Source organism: Lynx canadensis, chromosome D1 (genome assembly GCF_007474595.2).
Source record: "Lynx canadensis isolate LIC74 chromosome D1, mLynCan4.pri.v2, whole genome shotgun sequence".
In the NCBI taxonomy this organism is placed as follows: Eukaryota; Metazoa; Chordata; class Mammalia; order Carnivora; family Felidae; genus Lynx; species Lynx canadensis.
The window spans coordinates 104,281,242-104,302,049 of record NC_044312.2 but is presented as its reverse complement, the minus strand read 5'-3'; the positions used below and the strand labels follow the sequence as shown (position 1 = coordinate 104,302,049).

Sequence of the window (20,808 nt, the reverse complement as noted above, 5' to 3'; positions counted from 1 at the left end):
GCTTGCTTCTTAGAGTTTGAGAGAGTCTCAGCCAATCCCATGTTTTGACAGTGTCTATATATTTGAGAGTTTAAAGATGTCCAGGTGGGGTTACAAAAACGGAGGCATATTTTCACGACTTAGGTTTGGCAAATCAATGCTTTTAACATACAGATGCCGCGACTCTACGCATACCTCATCTGGAGGTGACACTGAAGAGTCACATTTTACACATGGCCGTCCTGTTCAGTTCCATACGTTTCTTGAGTCCAAACAACTGAGAAAAGTAAAATTATTTGTCATTTCTAGCTTATACACGGGGAGGCTTTGCTTTATCACCTCTATAATATTTGCTAGATGCTTACCTCCAGCTGAATCTATTCTGACCTCTTCTGTGACAACGGAACAAATACTATTTTATTATGGAAATACGGAAAACAGCTTTTATAAGCTGCCGAAATAGCTCAGCTGGGAGAGCGTTAGACTGAAGATCTAAAGGTCCCTGGTTCGATCCCGGGTTTCGGCAGTGGTTTTAGAGGTCACTGCCCGTGGGCAGCTCCTTTCCAGGGAGCAGTACACGTCTTCTAATGAAAGAATCCCAGGCTGCCACCCTGGGGGGCATCCTCCACGCACACGAGCTTGGGGTGTAGGCGCGGAGGGACTGGCCTTTTTTTATGTCGTTGCTTTTAAACTGCTCAGTTTAAAGTCAGGGTCCCTTCCCTGACCTTGGATCTGGCTGAGACCACGCTCTCCGCACGTCCTACACAGCTCTCGCTTGATCAGTCTAGCCTTCTCTCTTCTTTCCTGTTTCCAGCGACGTTCCGGGAGCTGCTGGAGGTAGAACCTTTCCCCGCGGGTCGGAGCCCCTGGCGCGCCCGGTCTCCGCAGGGGGCTTGACGGCCACGCAGCTGCCACGCGCCGGGGCGCGGAGCGCGGGGCGCGCGGGGCTCGATGGGGATGCCGACATCCCGTTTCTCTCTCCGCCAAGGAAACCTTCGATTTCGGTTTGGTCCACCTGGTTTAACAGAAACAAGCACCTAGGTCAGCTTTGGGTGGCGGTGGTGGTGGTGGTGGTGGTGATGGTGCGGTGGTTTGGGCAGCCCTCTCTGGTTCATGTCTACAGCAGGGTTATCAAATCAAATTCCAGGACACGCAATTGAATTTGAAATTCAAAGAAAGGACAAATGTTTTTTAGTATAAGCATGTTCCAAATACTGCGTGGATCATACGAAGTACACACTCGTTTCCCAGAAACTTAAATGTAACTAAATTTTTATTTGGTAAATCACAAACCGCTGCTGGACATCACATACACATACATATGCTCTGAACTCGATGCGCCCCCTGCGCCCCGCGCCCCCGCAATTATACTGAGAAACTACTCAGGATGATCCGGATTTGCACAACAGACTGGTAGTTCCTTATTCTCAAAATCTCGAAATGCACAAAATGGGTTTGCGACCATCACCATCAGAGGAGGCCATAGCAGGGATTCCCAGGAAACACAGGGAATCAAACCGTCCAACCTGACCCAGGCTTCCAGAGTTGTTTACACTAGCCTGGGATGGGGGTGGAGGAGAGGGGGGATTTGGAGGCTCTGGGCTGGATGATGATGATGATGATAGTCATTATTATTATTAATATAACTTGTTAAGATGATGAGTCACTCAACTCAAGGTAGTGCAATGGAACAAAATACACTTAGGCATGGCTTCTTTTGGGCTGGGTGCCAGGCTGGGACATGGAGAGAGAGAATGGTGATTCAGTTATCATATTCTAAAAACCCTAGATGTGATGAAAGGCAACATGGAGAAATACTGCTTTGGAACCTATTTATATGCCCTCCCCTTTCTGTTCATCTGTGCCAATATGCTAGCTGATGAGGGGCTTTGTCCCCCACATCTTTGGGTTCTTGGGTGGAAGGATGCATTTTGATGAGGGACTCTTGAAATCTAATGGTCAAAAAGAAGGAAAAGAAAATGATGTATTAAAAAATTGGGTAGTTGAGAGTTTGCATGATGTACATTGGCATGTGTGACAGGGAATTTTATAGGTCACCTTGGCTAGGCTGCGGTTGTTTAGCCAAACACCAGTCCTGATGTTGCTTGCTGTGAAGGTGTTTAGGTGTGATTAACATGGAAATCAGTAGACTTCGAGTAAAGCAGATGATGCTCTGGAATGTGGCTGGGCCTCTGTTCAGTCATCTGAAGATTTTAAGAACGGGGTCTCCTGATGAAGAAGGCACTGTCTGCAAGCTGGTAAATAGAAAACCTGCCTGGGCTTCCAGCTTGCTGCCTTCCTGAAGTTAAACTCAAGACTACAACATCAACTCTTACTGGAATTTCCAGTCTGTTGGCCTACCCACCTTGCACTTGCCAGCTCCCACAATTGTGGGCCAATTTCTTAAAATCTCTCTCTTTCACTGTGGACCTCCCCAGTTTCCAGCCTGAGGAGAGGAGGATCTCTGCGGGAAGTACTTGGGATCCAAGCAAGACGCTCAGAGAATACAGGGTGTCTGCCTGAATCACCATTCTTGCCCTGGTGGCATCCACCTACCCAGTTAATGTCTTTTTTTTCCCTACCACGTTCTACTCTGCCCGCGTTCTAATTGTCCATCTGTGTTGCCAAAGCACTTGAATATTCCTCTATTAAAGCACTGGTTATGAGGCTCCCAAAGGTTTGGGGTGTAGTAGATCTGTTACGGAACCAGGCTGGATCGCTGACGGAAGAACCAAGCGGCACTCGGAGAGCTTGGAGGATCGGAGGTTGATTTACATCGATGGGCTCAGGGGAGAAGGTCTCTCCGAAGATCCGAGCCACCAGCATTAGCATATGGGGGGACAATGTATAGTCTGCTACTTCCGCATTAGTGGCAATATGCTGCGAGGCAAGCGGGGCAGGAAGAAGACCCCAGAAGGAGAGTCTTCAGGCGGGGCCTGGAATTCCCTATCAGTCCTGTGGGCCATCTTATGATTTTTCCCTCTGAAGGTCAGGGTTTGGTTTTTTTCCCCATCAGATCCACAGGGGCAGGGAAGGAGAAGACTAGGGATGGTGCTGGTCATCAGAAGGTGCTACCCAGGGAGGACGGCAGTTAAACTGACAGGCGAGGGGGAAGGAGTGAAAGGAAGGTAGCATGCCAGTTGGAGGGAACGTGTGTAAAGACCCAGAGGACCGAAAGGTAGCAGGGGATCTGTAATGTGCAAATAGCGTGTCCTGGTGAAGGGAGACGGGTTTGCCCCCGCAGGGCGGAGCGCGCGTGCGCAGAGGCCGAACCTGAGGGGGCGGGGCGGGGGCGCGCTCTCTGGGCCCAGGGTGGCTGCTAGCGCTTTCTCCCGAGCCCTGGTCGCCTCTTTCAGCTCCTCAGCTTCGCGCTTCTTTTGAGGTGGGCACCTGAGGAGAAGGGACTGCAAAGTGGTGCTTCTCGGAAGAAGGGACACCTGCCATCTTTAACACGGAACCGTGGTCTCCGAGCCTGTGCTCTTTGCTTTTAGGGCAAAGACATGCGTGGGCCGGGGTGGGGGTGGGGGGGTGTGCAGTGAAGCAATGGCTTCCCCTCTCTCTTCAGGCTTTTGCAGAACTGAAGATTCATGTTTGCCAAGGAGTCTCTAAATAAAAGGGGGCGCGTTTTATTTTGTTATATTTAAGAAATCTGCATTCAGCTGCCAAAGAACGACCTGACACCATCCCCGCATGCTCTCCTCTTTACCTCCCGTCCCCGCGGGGTCCGTGGGCCGGAATTGGATTAGTCACACGCGAAGGACGAATCCGGGAGCTCGTTCTGGGCGGTGCTGTTAGCTCGCAGCGCAAACAACAGGGTCTTCATGCACCGAAGGGAGGAACTTCCCGTGAGCCCGGATAGCTCAGTCGGTAGAGCATCAGACTTTTAATCTGAGGGTCCAGGGTTCAAGTCCCTGTTCGGGCGCGACAACAAAACTTTTTCCTAATAATTTAAAAACAAGAACAAGCGTTCAGGATCAGCTTTCGTTATCCGGGTGCTTTCCGAGAAGCGAGTAAAATCCTGGAGCTTGTAGGCTGCGAGGAAAAGCCGCGTCCCAGCGAGGACACACATTGCAAACCGTTGTGCAAAGCCCCCTGGGAGGCTCGCAGTGCATTGTTCGAGGGAATTAAATACACTGCTTTATTCTGCAACCACCGGCGGGGCCACAGAGGTCCCAATTACCGCGGTATTCACAGGAAGGGGGAACGAATGCTTCAGGACGTCCCTTGTACTCCCCCGGTCACCGTCCTGCTTCGCTGTCCTGCGGGCGGTCCCCGCTGACCCTCTCTCTGGGGTTCCCTCCCGCTAGGTGTCTGGGATTACTGCACGGTTCCTGCACCTACACGCCACTTTACTACTCTTCTAGAGAATATTTCTGCACGCTGAAAAGGAAGAGAAGGCCATTTAGAAACCGAAACACCAAATAGAGCGGTGTTCTCTCTAAATGAAGTCTTCTCTCTCCTCCCCAACCCCAAGTGTGACCCTGAACACAGGGGAGAAAGTGAGGCGGAGATGGCAGCATTGCCGTGGGAGGAAGAACGTGCGTGTTGGAAAGAGTGCCTTCAAGGGGCTGGGGTGGGACAAGTCCTGGTATCACAAAGACAAAAAGAGTCAGCTCGCACTGACTACAGTCTAACAAGGGAAGCCTTCGGCTCCTGAGAAGTATTGAGGAAGCTGGGTTGTGGACAAAAGAGAAAGACTAAAACTAATTTCCCTGGTAGGTGGAGGGGAAGGTACCTCCTTGCTTCACTAGAGATTGAGCCTTTCTTGTCTCTGCCAGGCAACGGAAGAAAGTCCATCTTGATCTCCTTAGCAGGATGGGAGTGTAGGTTGATTGAGTCAGCTGCACCCCCCCCCCCCAGCTGATGGACTGTGCTCCCCAGGGAGTCCTGATTAGTGGAGCAGGACCCGGATGGAGGTAGCACTCAAGAGGGAGGGAGGGCCTTCACCCTTCACGCTGGAGCGCCTTATGCTGTGCCTACACACACCCACGATTAGCTCCGTCTCCAAAGCGCAGCTTCATCAGAAGAGAGGGAATCAGAACAATAGCATCTAACTTATGAACGTGTGATTAAATGAGTAACAAGGCATGCACAGTGCTTGGTAGAGTTTTGCCCCAAGGTAAGCATTCAATATTGTAGCTGTTACCATCATTATTTTTCTTTCCAAGAGTTTTCAATCTAGGGAGGAAAAACGGATACATATGGAAACAGGTTAAGGAACCATTTCAAGGAAACATACTCCCAATATGCCCAAGATCATAAGCACATGTTTATGTGATTTGTGTTGGTTGATAGGTGCTGAAGGGACAGCAAGAGCGGAGTGGTTTGGTTGGGCCAGTCAGGCTATTTTCTTGAAGAAATTGAATCATGGGGCCAACCTGGCATCCCAGGAGAGAAAGAAGGCGAGGAGCTGTGGCAGACACTCGAATTTATCCTCTTCTCTCTGAGGGAGTCCCTTGGAAAGTGATCAAGTGCACTTTTGGCAACCTTGAAAAGTGAAGTGTCTTTGCTCCAATTATTTCCTGAACAAGAATAGAGCAGGCTGAGGCAAGGAGAGGACAGGGGTGGAGAGCATTGAGGACTCCTAGTTCTTACCTCCCTCCTCAATTCAAGTTCACTCTCTCTGCCTTTCCCCATAGGGGGGAAAGTGAGAAAAAAGAAAAAAACAAACAAAAAAACCCCAAACCCTAACATCTGTTTTGACCAAGACCTTTTGGGCTTTGAAGCTGGACAGCTCTGGTTCAATTCTGGATGATTTGAGGCGAATCAGTTATTTCATTTAGAAATCAACCTTACGGCAGGGGTGAGGCGGGTGGGGATCGACTAAGACCACGTAAATCATGGGCTGGGAACACAGTAGGCACTTGTTAGTAAGTGGCCGTTTACTCTTTTTAGGGCTCTGGGGAGAGGTAGAGAAAGCATTAGGAAGAACGCGAAATCCTCCTCATATGACAGGGATGAATTTTCACTGTTCTCCAAACCTCAGAACGTAATTAGGAACTGGAAAGGCAGAGGAAATAAGAGAAAGTTCTTTTTTCTTTCTTTCTGTTAAATTTCCTTAACAGGGTAGCGAGAACTCCTGCCTCCGCCGAAATAGCTCAGTTGGGAGAGCGTTAGACTGAAGATCTAAAGGTCCCTGGTTCGATCCCGGGTTTCGGCAGGGTTTTTGCCGACTCCCAATGGGACTAGGGTGCTTTCATTTCCGTAGAGCCCCGCCCAGGGCCCCCGCGTGCGCCTGCGCAGCACCGGTGCTGGGCTCAGAGCTCGGGCCAACCCTTGCGCGTGCGCAGCGGTTGTGTGTCTGTTGCGGGGAAGCGGGTCTCTTACGCGCGTGCTCACCCTCGCGCTTGCGCAGCGGCCGTGCGGGTCTCAGCGCGCGCGCTTGGCGGAGGCTACGGTGTTACAGGGGAAGGTTCGGACGGTTAGTCCTAGTCGGGAAGCTCCGAGCCGTGGAATGCCCCGCACTACCGCACACTAGGCTCCGTAGTGTTTGTTTGCAGTTCCCAGTGTGGTCAGCGCGCCAGGCTCGCAAGTTTTTCTCCTGGGCGACAGACGTGCCTTCAAAAACCTTTGCAAAGCCAGACCCAAAAGCCAGGGACCCTCGTGGGCGCGTCAGAAATCTGGTAAAGGATGGTTCCCAGCCGGAAATGTGACTCAGAAGCACGTGTCTCTATCTGAAAGAATCTTTGGAACCTTTGCTTTCTCACCGCGCCTTTAAGAAACGGGGCGCCAACAAGTGCTCCTGGCCAAACGCTGCGCAATTACCGTCAGGAGCATTGCTGTCGGGAATGACGGGGGTGCAGTTTATTGGTTGTGGGTCTATAGACTTTTGTATATAAAAGTAATACACAGAAGTTTCAAGGAAAAAAACAGCCGAAGGCACCGTAACACTCGAAAGTTGGAAGAGAAAAGCCTGAGCGTGGAAGGCTCGTAATCAGGCACTGTGCTCATGCGCGAAGTCCGAGGCCAGTCTGGCCCTCAGGGGGTGACCCTCCCCCCCGGCACGGAAGGGAGCCCAGTGGGCTTTGCATGATCCCTCACCTGTTCGCTAAGTGTCGTGTTAACAATCTCAAATTTGTTTCTGGAATTTAAAATAACCTCCGCCCGAACAGGGACTTGAACCCTGGACCCTCAGATTAAAAGTCTGATGCTCTACCGACTGAGCTATCCGGGCTCGCAAGGGAGGCCCTCTCCTAACCCTATCCGCAGTGAAATAGGCCATGTGGCTGCACTCTTTTCTAACTGAATTAATATCCTGAGTCCTTTTACTGATTTCCTGAAGGTGAAACTACAAAATCAAGATCCAGTGGGTGTTGGGCTGAATGGAATCGTTTTCTCTCCCATCAGAGATAGACTATAAAGAAAAAAACCTGCCTGCCTCACCTGCCCCGCCCCCGGGCAGCTCCCCCCCCCCCCCCCCCCCCCCCCCGCCAACTAAGTACTAGCATCCTAAAGGGAACATCCCCTAAAGAAGTCTCCAGATTTAGGAACTCTGGGCGTGCTTCTGGTTGAGCAGCGGGATTTTAATTCCAGTGTTGGTCTTTGGAGAGCCCCAGAGCGTCATGTGGGTGGCGCATTATGAATAATTGATTAGGTGTCTGATAATCTACTCGACAGACGTTCATCGAGTGCATGCTGCTCTCCAGCACTAAGCAAATTTAGGCTGCCAAGACCCAGTCCTGGTCCTCAGTGCAGCAGAAAGATACACTAACAGACGCAGTCAAGCGCTTTGATGGTGGGAAACTGGCTTTCTTAGGCGCCCGGCCGGCCGACACCAGAAGGGGCAGCCAAGTCTTCCAGGGGGATAGAGAAGCCTGAACTGAGCTGTGAAAGGTAACTGGGCCCCTGTAGTCTTGGAAAGAGAATTCTGAGCAGAGGGAACAGCGAACAGGAAGTCGCCCAGGGAATCTGAACATTTTCCCAGAGCTTTCGCTGAAAGGTTTTGGCCAGGTGGGATTTTATATGTTGAGGAAGTCCTATGATCCTGGCAGCTGTGTCTCGCACTCAACTAATTTTTTCATTCATCCTGCTCCCTTGTTGCCATATGATTTCTTGGGGTGTTGGACAAGATCCCTTGAAAGGAAGGGAATCCTATGATGGAGAACCTCACAACCATTTTAGCCCTGCTTGGGCTTCAGAGACACTCCCTTACGTTGGGGAACGTTGAGGCTTGCATTCTTTTAGGAAATGTGTATGATCAGGAACGTATCAGGAATGAAATGTATCAGGAAGTAGGAGCAATGTTTAAGGTAACCTGTTATGGAAAGATATCCATGTTATGTTAAACAAAAACACACGGTGCTATACAATATGCATGGGATAATATTTGTGGGGAAAAAAATAAAGGATCTGTATATGAATATACATTCTTTAATCACACATTTTGTATATTTGGGGTTTACCTATACATGAGATGTTTAAGGATAGAAGACAGTTCAATAAAAATGGCTACATTTTGTAAGAGGAGGCTCTCACCATTTCCTTTGGGTACATCTGTGTTATTGGAGTAAAAAAATGCATTCTTTTCATAATAAAATAAATGAAAAAAATGTAATCTGCTAAATTATTCCATCCTTCTGGGGTCACACAGGGAGCCCTTCAAATCCAGGCATCCCTGATCCTGTGTTTTCTACAGATCCCAGCAGAGAAAGGGTAAAAGCACAAATTTTCTTCCCAGAATGGGAGGGGGGGGGAGGAGAGGATGAGAGGGAGTCCCTCCACGTCTCATGGTTTGGGAGGGGAATCGCTCTATTGAAAAACCACAAATGGATAAGGTAGCGTTCACAAATGAGGATGTGGATCCCTAAGAATCAGATGACAAGTCTAGATTCTACCAAGAAAACCAAAACCAGCTTCTGCCCCCCCCCCCTTACCCCCCAGGAGAGGAGCTGCCTGTGCTAGGAAGTCAGTCCTGGGGGGCTTAGCCTTTGGCCTAACCTCAGCTTCTTACAACAGGGCTCTGTTCACAGGGCCCACTCAGTACAGTGCTGAGTGTGAGAGAGCGGGAAGATCTGCTTCCTGCTCTCCTGAGACAAGACTAGATCGACAGGTACCAAACACTGAGAACCAAAGTCTCAAACTGTATGTCCTCAAGTGTTAACAGTGTGAAACTGGACTACTCAGCATGGAGAGGGTTCACTGAAGCCGGAGCTGTTTACATGTCATTTAACAGCTGCAATGCTTTTTTCCACTCCCTTCCGTCCTCCCCAACCCCCCAGTCTTGAAATGCCATCCTCTCCCCACTTTCCAAGTTCCGTTGGTTTGGGAAGTTCCCTCTGAACTTTAAAGACAGGGATGAGGACTTGTCCAGAGATCCCTGCTTGATCCTCTCCAGATCGGGTTACGGGTTACACGCGCTGGGGGCCTCTGAGGCTGTCACTCCTGCTGCACTCACCACAACCTACCTTCAACACCTGTCTAATTGGGTCAGTCTTCCCTCCTCCAATGTTTCTGCTGGGAGGCAGAGAGTTCCCATGTGTCCCCGGTGCCTGGTCAGTGGCTGGCACAGATCAAGCTCTCAAAACCTGTTGTGGAATGAATGAGGGTCATGGGTCACGGGAAGGTTTTAGTGAAGATTTGGAGAGCAGATTTTGGGAGTTCTTGGGAGTTTTTGATTGGTAGAGAGAGGGGGAGAACCTTCCTGTCAAGGTGAATGATTTCCACAAGTGGAGTAACTCTGCCCTGAGAAAGTTCTATGCCACTCTATTGGGCCTCCCCGTTTTATTTACTTGACAGCGCTTATTTCCATCTGAAATTCTGTTTATTTGCTTGTTTATAAACCATCTCTTTCCTCTGTCACTCTGTGATGCAAGTGCCGCTGGACAGGGATCTTGTTGGTGAGGACCTTGTCTTTTTTGTTACCTTTCTTTTTTACTTTTCCTTTTCCAAAATTTTTTGCATTCCCATAACCCCGGCGTTTAGAACAGCACTTGGCATACAAAAGGATCTTAAGAAGCTCACCAAACTCCACACCCGAAAAACAAATAACCCAGTGAAGAAATGGGCAGAAAACATGAATGGACACTTCTCTAAAGAAGACATCCAGATGGCCAACAGGCACATGAAAAGATGTTCAGCGTCGCTCCTTATCAGGGAAATACAAATCAAAACCACACTCAGGTATCACCTCACGCCAGTCAGAGTGGCCAAAATGAACAAATCAGGAGACTATAGATGCTGGAGAGGATGTGGAGAAACGGGAACCCTCTTGCACTGTTGGTGGGAATGCAAATTGGTGCAGCCGCTCTGGAAAGCAGTGTGGAGGTTCCTCAGAAAATTAAAAATAGACCTACCCTATGACCCAGCAATAGCACTGCTAGGAATTTATCCAAGGGATACAGGAGTACTGATGCACAGGGGCACTTGTACCCCAATGTTCATAGCAGCACTCTCAACAATAGCCAAATTATGGAAAGAGCCTAAATGTCCATCAACTGATGAATGGATAAAGAAATTGTGGTATATATACACAATGGAATACTATGTGGCAATGAGAAAAAATGAAATATGGCCTTTTGTAGCAACGTGGATGGAACTGGAGAGTGTAATGCTAAGCGAAATAAGCCATACAGAGAAAGACAGATACCATATGGTTTCACTCTTATGTGGATCCTGAGAAACTTAACAGGAACCCATGGGGGAGGGGAAGGGAAAAAAAAAAAAAAGAGGTTAGAGTGGGAGAGAGCCAAAGCATAAGAGACTGTTAAAAACTGAGAACAAACTGAGGGTTGATGGGGGGTGGGAGGGAGGGGAGGGTGGGTGATGGGTATTGAGGAGGGCACGTTTTGGGATGAGCACTGGGTGTTGTATGGAAACCAATTTGTCAATAAATTTCATATATAAAAAAAAAAAAGGATCTTAAGAAATAACTGTCGACTAATTTCACAGGGTGAATGTTTTTACTCCCCCCATCCCAACGTAGTACAGTTTTACACAGACCCTTTCTTTCAGTTTTCCAAACCATCAATTCTGAATTTGCTGCTACACTTTCTGTGTCTGGCAAAAATACCCTCAGAATAAGAGGTCATTGCCATGTAACCATTCCGGCCGTCTTGGTTACTCTGATTCCATCATAGTCTCTCAGCCTAATAAGATTGAAAACACACAGAGGGTCCTTACTGTTTGTTTACCATCTTGAAAGCCCTGGGGAAACTCGAAGAATGAGTTCGTGTTTGGAAAAGGACAAGAGCTGTTACCAGAAGTGGGGTTCGAACCCACGAGGATATGAATCCATTGGATCTTAAGTCCAACGCCTTAACCACTCGGCCATTCTGGTACGCTACGAGCTCCCAGTTACTTTTAGTCAACTTGAACAATATAGAGTTATGGAGGTATCCAAACAATTAAAAATTTGGATTGAGATGTAAAAGGACAACGTGGGGGCGAAAAAAATCTCCGAAATTTACCAGGTCGTGCCAATTTCTCCGCCTCCAGTCACCGGAAACCCTGGGGCCCCCTGAAGGCGACTGGGAAGACTCGGGTGACAGGTCTCCCAACAACTTCACACGAGAAGACACCACAGGGAGTTGGAATGAGTTTCCTTCCTTTTCATAGTACGCGAGTGAGATGGGGAATTTTAAAGGTGTTAAGGTGGGTTTTTTCTTCACTTCCCAAAACAAAAGCGACTCTGGTGGGACTCGAACCCACAACCTTTGAATGCCTCCATCTGTCTAGAAGTCCAATGCGCTATCCATTGCGCCACAGAGCCAGGCAGTTGGACCCTTCCGCGCTGCTTACATCAAGGCAGGCGCAACGTCTGCCCCGGGACACCCGCCGCGGGTCCGGCCGCGCCTTCCTTCTCGGAGAAGTGGCGGAGCCCGTGCAGCCGAGGAGAAGCGTGGGTGGGAGCTGCCCTTGGCGGCCCGACATCCTTCTGATAGTTCCTCTCCGTAAGCGGTCGCTGGGCATCAACTCTCAGTCTCCTCCCACACTGGAAAGAGAAAGGTCTTTATGTGCACTTACTTCACCCTGGAGAGCCATTGCAGCGCGCGGTTCCATAGTGTAGCGGTTAGCACATCTGCTTTACGCGCAGAAGGTCCTGGGTTCGAGCCCCAGTGGAACCATGAGGCTGTAATCTTCCCTTTTAGCGATGTTTTCAGGTTTTGCTTTGTCAGCCAGATCTTGAGTTTTACTCCGGGAAGCGAGAGACGCCGCGGTTCCGCCGGGACTTGGCGTTGAGCCAGGCCGCGCGGGCTCAGGTCCGGTGGGCGCCTGCGCAGATCGGCCGCCGCGGCTGCACCCGGGTGGCGCCTCTGGGGAGGTGCAGGCCGCCGGGCGGGGCTCCGGGCGCAGCGCGCCTCGGCGCCTGCGCCTTCCCGACCGCAGTCCTGCCTCCCGGTGGCTGGGCAGGAGTCCGGGGCCCACCTGCTCCTCCGCCACCTTTAAAGGTGGCGGCCATCGCTCCGTGGGGGGATACCCGGAGGGCCACCTCCTTCGTTTGTTGATCAACACCAACTCCACTGACCTCATTGTTTATTGAAATTAAAAATCTTTTTGAAAAATTACATGCACATGTTAAAGATTTCAAAGAGCTCCACGTGTCTTACAGTGATGTGCCCCTCTCACAAAGCTTGTCTCCTTGACCAAACTCTAGCCCAGCTCCCCTGAGCCCTCCTGTCAGCGAGGCCTGTCAACCCTGGCCTAGGAGGACTTGAACAAACAACAACGCTGAGTTTCTAGCAGCATCTCTAAGGTGACCCTAGGTCCACTTACAGTGCTGAGAAGACTGGCCAATTTACTGTTGGTTCCAGCCAACGCCTGACACAGGGCCCCTGTGTTTCAGCCTCTGTGGGAAGGTAGGAGCCTAACTTCCTTAGAGTTAAGAACCAGTTTAGCAAACCCACATGAGGTTTTCAGGGACCAACTCCACCTGCTTCCAGATTTTTGTAATTTTCGCTCCCTGGGTCTACTGAGCTGCCATCACTCGCCTCCCGGTCCCCTCATGTACAAATCGAAGGTGAGTGCAGTTGACGCTGGACACTTTTCCCTCTTGCCATAGTATATTACTGATTAGAATCTGTGCTGTTCCCTTTAACTCGTGTCCAGCTTTCTCTTGGATACCTCCTGCCTTTCAACTGCTGGGGGTTTCTTTTGTGACCCTTCCGAGCTATTCTTTGCACTCTCCAGTGTAGACGTGTATTTCCTTTATTAGCCACTTCGGATTTTTGTCCAAAAGATAGCGTACGATTGGTACTGCTCCCCTCAACCCAACACTATTCTGGAAATCTTACTATGTCGTTCTTAAGTCTGCTCGATCTTTGACTTCCAGCGTTTGGATGTACCATAATTGTTTAGTCTGTGGTATTTGATGAACAATTAACCTGTGGTCCATCTTACAATGCTGTGGTGGATTTCCTTGTTGATTGGTTTTGGGGGTAGATCAACATAAAGAGTAATAATAGCAAAATCTTGACTAGGCATTTCCTACGTGGTTAGTTAGGCAGGAGACTCAGTTGACTCAGGGGATACTCAGGATGATTGTGTTATGATCTAACCCATTTGGGAGACGAAGAAGAAGCATAGAGAGGGTGATTGCCCAGGGTCACACTGGCCAGGGACAGAACAGGGTACCAACCGAGGCAGGCAGAGTAGTGCCTTTTTGTTTTAGAAAAGGAATTGCCAGGCATATGTATGTTATATTTCTATGAATGCTTTCACCTCCAAAGAGCTTGGACAATATTATATTCCCACCAACGTGAGCGTGCTTTGCTTCATCTCAGTCTCTCTTAAATAAAAAGTATTAACGGGTTTTTGGGTCTCTCTGCCTTTTGAAAGGGGAAAATGTCTCAATTTACATGTCTTTTATCAGAGTAAGGTTGAATATTTTTTCATATGCTTAAAAACCCATTCTCTTTCCTCCCTATCTTCCTTTTTCCCTTCCTCCCTTCCTTCCATCCTGCAATCTGTTCAATCCTTTTGTACAGTTTTCTATTGTATTGTTAAGGTTTTCTTATTGATCTTTTGGTGCTTTTTATAACTATAGATTTAGATATGTTTTGCAAATGTATTTCCCAGACTTGCTGTTTGCCTCTTAATTTTATTTTTGCTACTTTGTGCTATGCAGCCATTTAAAACGGTTAATGTAGTCAAATTCATTATCCTCTTTTTTATTTATTTTTGAGGGGGGGCTTTAAAATTTCTTGCCTGGAAAGTGCTTCCCCATTCTGAGAGTATATTCCAAAAGTGATGCTATATTTTCTCCAGATTATTATTTCCTTAAAATTTATCTGTTACATCGTTGGTCCTTTTGAAATCTCTATAACTAGTGCTGTGGTCTGAATGTTTGCGACGCCCCAAAGCTCATCTGTTGAAAGCTAATCCTCAGGGTGAAGGCTGGGGGTGGGGGTGGGGGGGCTTTGGAAGGTCCTGAGTATAAAACCTTATGTGGGATTAGTGCCCTTTTAAGAGAGATGCCAGAAAGTTCCCTCACCCCCTCTGCCATGTAGGACGGCAAGAAGGCAGTGATCTATCAACGAGGGTGTGGCATTCTCACCAGACACCAAATCTGCTAGTTCTTTGACCTTGGTCTTCCCAGCCTCCAGAACTGTGAGATGGATTTCTGCTGCTTCTAAGCCACCCAGTCTGTGATATTTTTGTTACAGTAGCCTGAACAGACTAAGACACTGGATAAACCATGAGACAGGGACATTAGACCCCTATAGAGGGATTTTATAAATCACTCTGGAGGATTGGGGTGTGTAAATCAGTAAACTTGGTAAAAATCACATAGTTTTCAAAAATCAGACTGGTTCTGCCTGTCTCTAGCTTCAGGTTCCTTAACATCCTGTCCTTAGAACTTTCCAGGAGTTCTGCTGATGTTGGCTTCCCTTCTGGTACTCATTGGGCTCATCAAGCCACCTTCCTTCCGCTTTTCTGTGTTGCATCGGCTGGGCTCCTTCCCTTCTCACAAAGGGCATAGCTTTGGGTGGCGTAGCGCAGACTATAGAAGCTCAGCCTGTGGACTCCAGAGCCAAACTGTGGCTTCAGTTCCCGGTTCTGTCGCTCTTGGTTGTGTGACCGTGGCACAGTACATAACCTGTCTGTGCTGTGTGACACTGGCTTGGTTGCTTAACTGCTCTGTGTCATAGTTTCCTCCTCTGTAAAATGCAGATAAAGCTCAGGTGAGATTCTCAAGAAGATTGAGTAAATTACTGTATGTGAAACATTTTATTTATTTATTTATTTATTTATTTATTTATTTATTATTTTTAGAGACAGAGAGAGAGGCAAAGGGAGACAGAGAGAGAGAGAGCGAGAGAGAGAGAGAATCCCAAGCAGGCTCCACACTCAGTGCAGAGCCCAGCTCAGGGTTAGTGGGATCATGACCTGAGCTGAAATCAAGAGTCAGTGGCTCAACCAACTGAGCCCCCCAGATGCCCCTGTACATAAGTATTTCAAATGACATGCGTGGGGTAAACACTTAGCAAATGTCATCTACCATCATCATCATCATCATTATGATTTGGCAGATAAGTCTGGTAAGTGTAGGTAGAACAGTATGGTTTTCCCATAGGGACATTTTAATTTTTTAATTTTTTTTAAATGTTTATTTATTTTTGAGAGAGTCAGAGAGCAAGCAGGGAAGGGGCAGAGAGAGGGGGAGACAGAATCCGAAGCAGGCTCCAGGCTCTGAGCTGACAGTAGAGAGCCCGATGTGGGGCTCAAACTCACAAACTGCGAGATCATGTCCTGAGCTGAAGTCCCCAACTGGGCCACCCAAGTGCCCCCCCCACCCCCCCACCCCCCCACCAGGGTATTTTCAGAAAATGCTAAGTGCTCAGAGCATGAGCTCTGCATTTACTGACCTCTCTTCTTGCCTTGTAGGGGCTCAGTCTTCTTCCTTTGTCTTTTCATATGGTCTGTCCTCTGCTTCCCCTTTTCATAAGAGCATCAGTAATACGGGACTAGGGCCCATCCTAATGGCCTCACCGTAGTGCAATTACCTCTATAAAACCGTCTCCAAATAAGGTCACGTTCTAACTTTCAGTGCCATGAGATTGTTCAGCAGGTGGTGCTGAAGAGGAGAAGGCCCTCCCCTACCGAGCCCCCCAGCGCCCCCACACTTACCATTTTACCAGCAATCTTACTCGACTCGTAGGTATTTACCCAAGGGCCATGAAAGCACCCATTTACACAAAGTTGGATGTGTAAATGTTCATAGCAGCTTTAGTCATAATCCCCACACTGGAACCAAACCGAATAGACTTGACCGGCGAATAGATAAGCAAATGGTGGCCATTTGCTTATTTCAGCCATGCCACTGAAAAGCCCTTAGCAAGAAAATGGAATGAACTTCCGATGTACGCAACAACGTGGATACATTTCAAAAGCGTTTTGCTAAGTGAAAGAAGCCACATGGGAGGGGCGCCTGGGGGGGCTCAGTCCTCTAAGCGTCCGACTCTCGATTTCGGCTCAGGTCATGGTCTCATGGTTCGTGAGACGGAGCCCGAGGTGGGTTCTGTGCTGATAGCGTGGAACCTGCTCGAGATTCTCTGTCTCCTTCTCTCTCTGCCCCTCTCTTTCTTAAAATAAATAAATAAATAAATAAATAAATAAAATGGTTTGGTGCAAATGTTCATGTCTTTAGCAAAGGTGTACGTTGCCTTTGGCCTCAGTTCTTTCTCAAAGGCACGTGGTTTTATGATGTGATTTTTCAGTGCCATGATGTTGTGCAAGACGTGATGCTAGATGAAAACTTGAAGGCCCTCAGTCCTTTGGGAGCCCCACTGTCCCTTATTTTCTTGGACTTTCAGCCTGCTGGCATCTCCCGGGTTATTCAGACAGGCCCACTGACCTTCAGGATTTAGAACGTGGCTCCTTTTAGTGGCTGTCACCCGTCCCCTGTGTGCTGACACTGGACAGGGGTAGTGAAGGGAGCAGAGCGGAGCACAGGCACGCTGTTCCATATTAATGGGTCTGAGGGTTTGGTAACTGGACCTGATGGTCTGGGGGGCTTCATACGTGCCCAGTGGTTTTCAAGCTCTTTTCACTGGAGCACGTGCTAAGAAATACGTTTTATTTACATCAAGACCACTATACTCAAGTAGAGTGAAATAAAGGTTTCAGGAATGAAGTAGGCTGAAATAAAGGTTTCAGGAAATGATGCTTTATTATTATTATTATTTGAAGAATTCTGTGCCTTTTATTCTACACTAAACTATTCAATTTAATTTAAAAAAAAAGTGCACGCGCAGACCTATTAACGACTCACACCCCTGGGGGGGCACTTGGGGGGCTCAGTCGGTTAAGCATTTGCCTCTTGGTTTCGGCTCAGGTCATGATCTCACGGTTCCTGGGATCAAGCCCCGCATCGGGCGCCGCACTGACAGGGAGCCTGCTTGGAATTCTCTCTCTCCTTCTCTCTCTGCCCTTATCCTGCTCACACAGTGTCTCTCTTAAAAATAAATAAATAAACTTAAAAAAAAATAAAGAAGACAATTAGAAAAGACAAGAAAAACACTGACCTGGAGCAGTGCTGTCAAAGTGTGGTGAAACACAGGCCCCCACACCAGGACCACCGGAAAAAGGATGTGGATTCCTGGTATCCAGGAAGACTATTGATCTCTTCACTGGTTCCTGGGACTTTACATTTTAAGTCAATGGCTAGATGATTCTGTGCCCGCTGAGGTTTGGGAACCACTGGCCCAGGAGCACATTGGCTGCCCTCGCAGAGGCTTCCAAGTGTGATCTGTGGATCCCTGAGGACTACAGTGGATGTACCTCAGGGAAACATCTACAGAGTGGCTTCTCTTGATCTGTGTGTGAGTTCATGTGCAAAGTCGTTTGTCTCAAAGAAAGATCTGAAATTGGGGGAAAGAAAATGCATGCGATAAGATGCATTACTTCATCTCTGGAAGTAAAAAATTTCAGTTAAGTTCTGTCTGCCAAAGGCAGAATCATGGAAGGGGAATGGCTCCCTTTAGAGGTAAGGAAATTACAAAACATTTTGCTTCGTAGACCCTAGTCCTGATTGAAGAGGAGCTTTCTCAGAAATACAGCTTCCTAATGTGGGACATATTGAACAATTTAGCAAAAACTTAAATATCTTGTATTAGAGGGGTGCCTGGGTGGCTCAGTTGGTTGAACACCCGACTTGAATTCAGCTCAAGTCATGATCCCAAAGTCAAGGGATTGAGCCCCACGTCTGGCTCCACGCTGAGCGTGGATGGAGCCTGCTTAAGATTTCCTGTCTCCGTCTCTCCCTCTCCCTCTCTCTCTACCTCCTTGCCCCTCTTCCCCGTTTGCACATGCACTCTCTCTGTAAAGAAAAAAACATATCTTGTATTAGAATCCATGTTAAAAGATTGTTGTCCAACAAGACATTCTCATCACCTTAAAGGAGAAGAAACATATTTGCTTGGGAAATGGATTTTAATCGATACTACTTGTCTGTAAAGTACCACAGTGTTTTTGTAAAAAATTTTTTAAATGTTTATTTAGTTGAGAGAGAGAGAGAGAGCATGAGCAGGGGAGGGACAGAAAAGGAGGTAGACACAGGCTTCAGGCTCTGAGCTGTCAACACAAAGCCCAACACAGGGCTCAAACCCATGAACTGTGAGATCATGACCTGAGCTGAAGTCAGATACTTAACCAATTGAGCCACCCAGGCACTTCTAAAGTACCATAGTCTTTTGGGAATGCCATAATCAATTAATTTTCTCTTAAAAGTAAGCGTGTGTGTGTGTTTTAAAATTGACATGCTATATATATATATATATATTTTCCTGTTCTAAGCAGTCTATATGTAAGCATACATGTGTATATACAGGACACACACATATTTTTTTTTGTCTCGTGAATCCTCAATTCATTATTTACCTCTTAAAGATGAAATGCTAAAAGAGTGTATGAAGAAAGGAAGTTTAAGTTTTAAGAAAAGCATGATTTTTTTGTAAACAAAGTGATTTATAAAGGGGGGGGGTAGGAGGATGAACAAAGTAGATGAAGGGGATTAAGGGGTACAAACTTCCAGTTATAGAATAAGTAAGTCACGGAGATGAAAAGTACAGCATCGGGAATATAGTCAGTAATATTGTGATAACTTTGCATGGTGACAGGTGGTGACTACACTTACTGTGTTGAGCACTGCTGGTTAATGTACAGAGTTGTTGAAGCACTACGTGTGCACCTGAAACTAATAGAACATTGTATGTCAACCATACTTGAATAATAAAACTTTCTATTTTATTATTATTTTTTTAACGTTTATTTATTTATTTTGAGAGAGAAAGAGAGAGAGAGAGAAAACGGGGGAGGGGCAGAGAGAGAGAATCCCCAGCAGCTTCTGCACTGTCAGTGTGGAACCCGATGCTTGAACTCATGAACCGCAAAATCATGACTTGAAGTGAAATCAAGGGTCCGACGCTTAACCGCCTGAGCCACCTAGGTGCCCCAAGTAATACTAATGAAAAAAAAATTTAAAGTAATTTACAAGGAAGAAAATATCTGCTACTGTTGATAAAAGAACACACTGGTGAGGGCAGAATGTGATTCTGTATTCTGGTTCAAAAGGAAGCTTGAATTGTTCTTGCTGTTTTTGTAACATGGGTAATTCGATACAAAAGTCAAGGCTGAGGTCAAAAGTGAGGTGAATGGTTTTAATTCTAGGCAGGAAGTAACAACCACCCCAAAGAAGCAAATGTAGATCTTTTAAAAAAGATCTTCCAGCTTTGGTGAAACAGCCATGCATGAGTCCAGGATCTGGCATAAGCACGTGTGGATTTTGTTACCAGTGTTTGCCTTGCTTTGCTGTGCTGAAGTGTTCCACCCTTCTGCACCTGGGTCTCTTGGGCTACCTTTGGACTTGGAGTCACCCCCTCACGTCCACCCACTGCAGCTTTCCAGTTCTACATCTCCTCTACCCTCGGAGGACACCTGGCGCCTTTGACTAATCCAACAAACCATCTGAAATGAATCCCCAGAGGCATACCCCTGAAAATAGACTCAGAGATGCCCCCTCCCCACCGTCAAGACCAGCAGATTGCTATGGCCATCCGGAGACGTATCTAACTCCGGAAGTGGTGGCATTCTATCTAGCTTGTCCCCCATGAACTGTGTCTATTTTAGGAAATATTCTAAGAGCAGGGATTTCAAGCCAGCACCAAGGGAGGAATACTAGGCAATATTAGAGATATTTCAGATGGGCTATATTTTGGCAGGCTTCCCTTACTTGTGTTTTTCTTGGAATCGGGCAGCGCAAATGGCTCTTTATTTCTTTTACTTCATGCATCCATCAGAGATTGCATGGGAGATAAGCCCGGGATCCAAATGCAACCCAAATTCTAGTTGACCACCAACTTCATCTCTTTACTTGACAAACTTAATAGGTTTCCAGGAGACCAACTCAAACAAAATATTGTTTTCTATTCTCTTAAAAAGGAGGTCTGGATAATGAAAAATGAGTTTCTTCTTCTTCTTCTTTTTAATGTTTATTTATTTTTGGGAAAGACAGAGAGAGAGAGGGAGAGAGAGAGCAGGGGAGGGGCAGAGAGAGGGAGAAATCAACTGAAATAGGCTCCAGGCTCTGTTAGTACAGAGCCTGACACAGGGCTTGAACCCACAAACCGTGAGATAATGACCTCAGCCGAAATCGGGACACTTAACCGACTGAGCCATGCAAGTACCCCAAATTGAGTTTATTCTTTAAAAAAAATTTTTTTTATGTTTATTTATTTTCTGAGAGACAGAGCACTAGCAGGGGAGGGGCAGAGAGAGAGGGAAACACAGAATTCAAAGCAGGCTCCAGGCTCCACGCTGTCAGCACAGAGCCTGACACGGGGTTCGAACTCACCAACCATGAGATCATGACCTGAGCTGAAGTCGGCTGCTTAA

At 47.5% G+C, this 20,808-nt stretch overlaps 7 non-coding genes across 7 annotated transcripts; 4 read left to right on the top strand and 3 right to left on the bottom strand.

Moving 5' to 3' along the window:
• Window positions 1-432: 432 nt before the first annotated feature.
• On the top strand, window positions 433-505 carry TRNAF-GAA. Its single transcript has one exon. It is a non-coding gene; the product is annotated as a tRNA-Phe (tRNA).
• A 3,323-nt stretch (window positions 506-3,828) lies between these two features.
• Window positions 3,829-3,901, top strand: TRNAK-UUU. The gene has a single exon. It is a non-coding gene; the product is annotated as a tRNA-Lys (tRNA).
• A 2,165-nt stretch (window positions 3,902-6,066) lies between these two features.
• Window positions 6,067-6,139, top strand: TRNAF-GAA. Its single transcript has one exon. It is a non-coding gene; the product is annotated as a tRNA-Phe (tRNA).
• Window positions 6,140-7,080: 941 nt separating this feature from the next.
• TRNAK-UUU lies at window positions 7,081-7,153 on the bottom strand. The gene has a single exon. It is a non-coding gene; the product is annotated as a tRNA-Lys (tRNA).
• Window positions 7,154-11,171: 4,018 nt separating this feature from the next.
• On the bottom strand, window positions 11,172-11,254 carry TRNAL-UAA. Its single transcript has one exon. It is a non-coding gene; the product is annotated as a tRNA-Leu (tRNA).
• Window positions 11,255-11,600: 346 nt separating this feature from the next.
• On the bottom strand, window positions 11,601-11,686 carry TRNAR-UCU. The gene is given in 2 exon segments: window positions 11,601-11,636; window positions 11,650-11,686. It is a non-coding gene; the product is annotated as a tRNA-Arg (tRNA).
• Window positions 11,687-11,968: 282 nt separating this feature from the next.
• Window positions 11,969-12,041, top strand: TRNAV-UAC. Its single transcript has one exon. It is a non-coding gene; the product is annotated as a tRNA-Val (tRNA).
• Window positions 12,042-20,808: the final 8,767 nt, after the last annotated feature.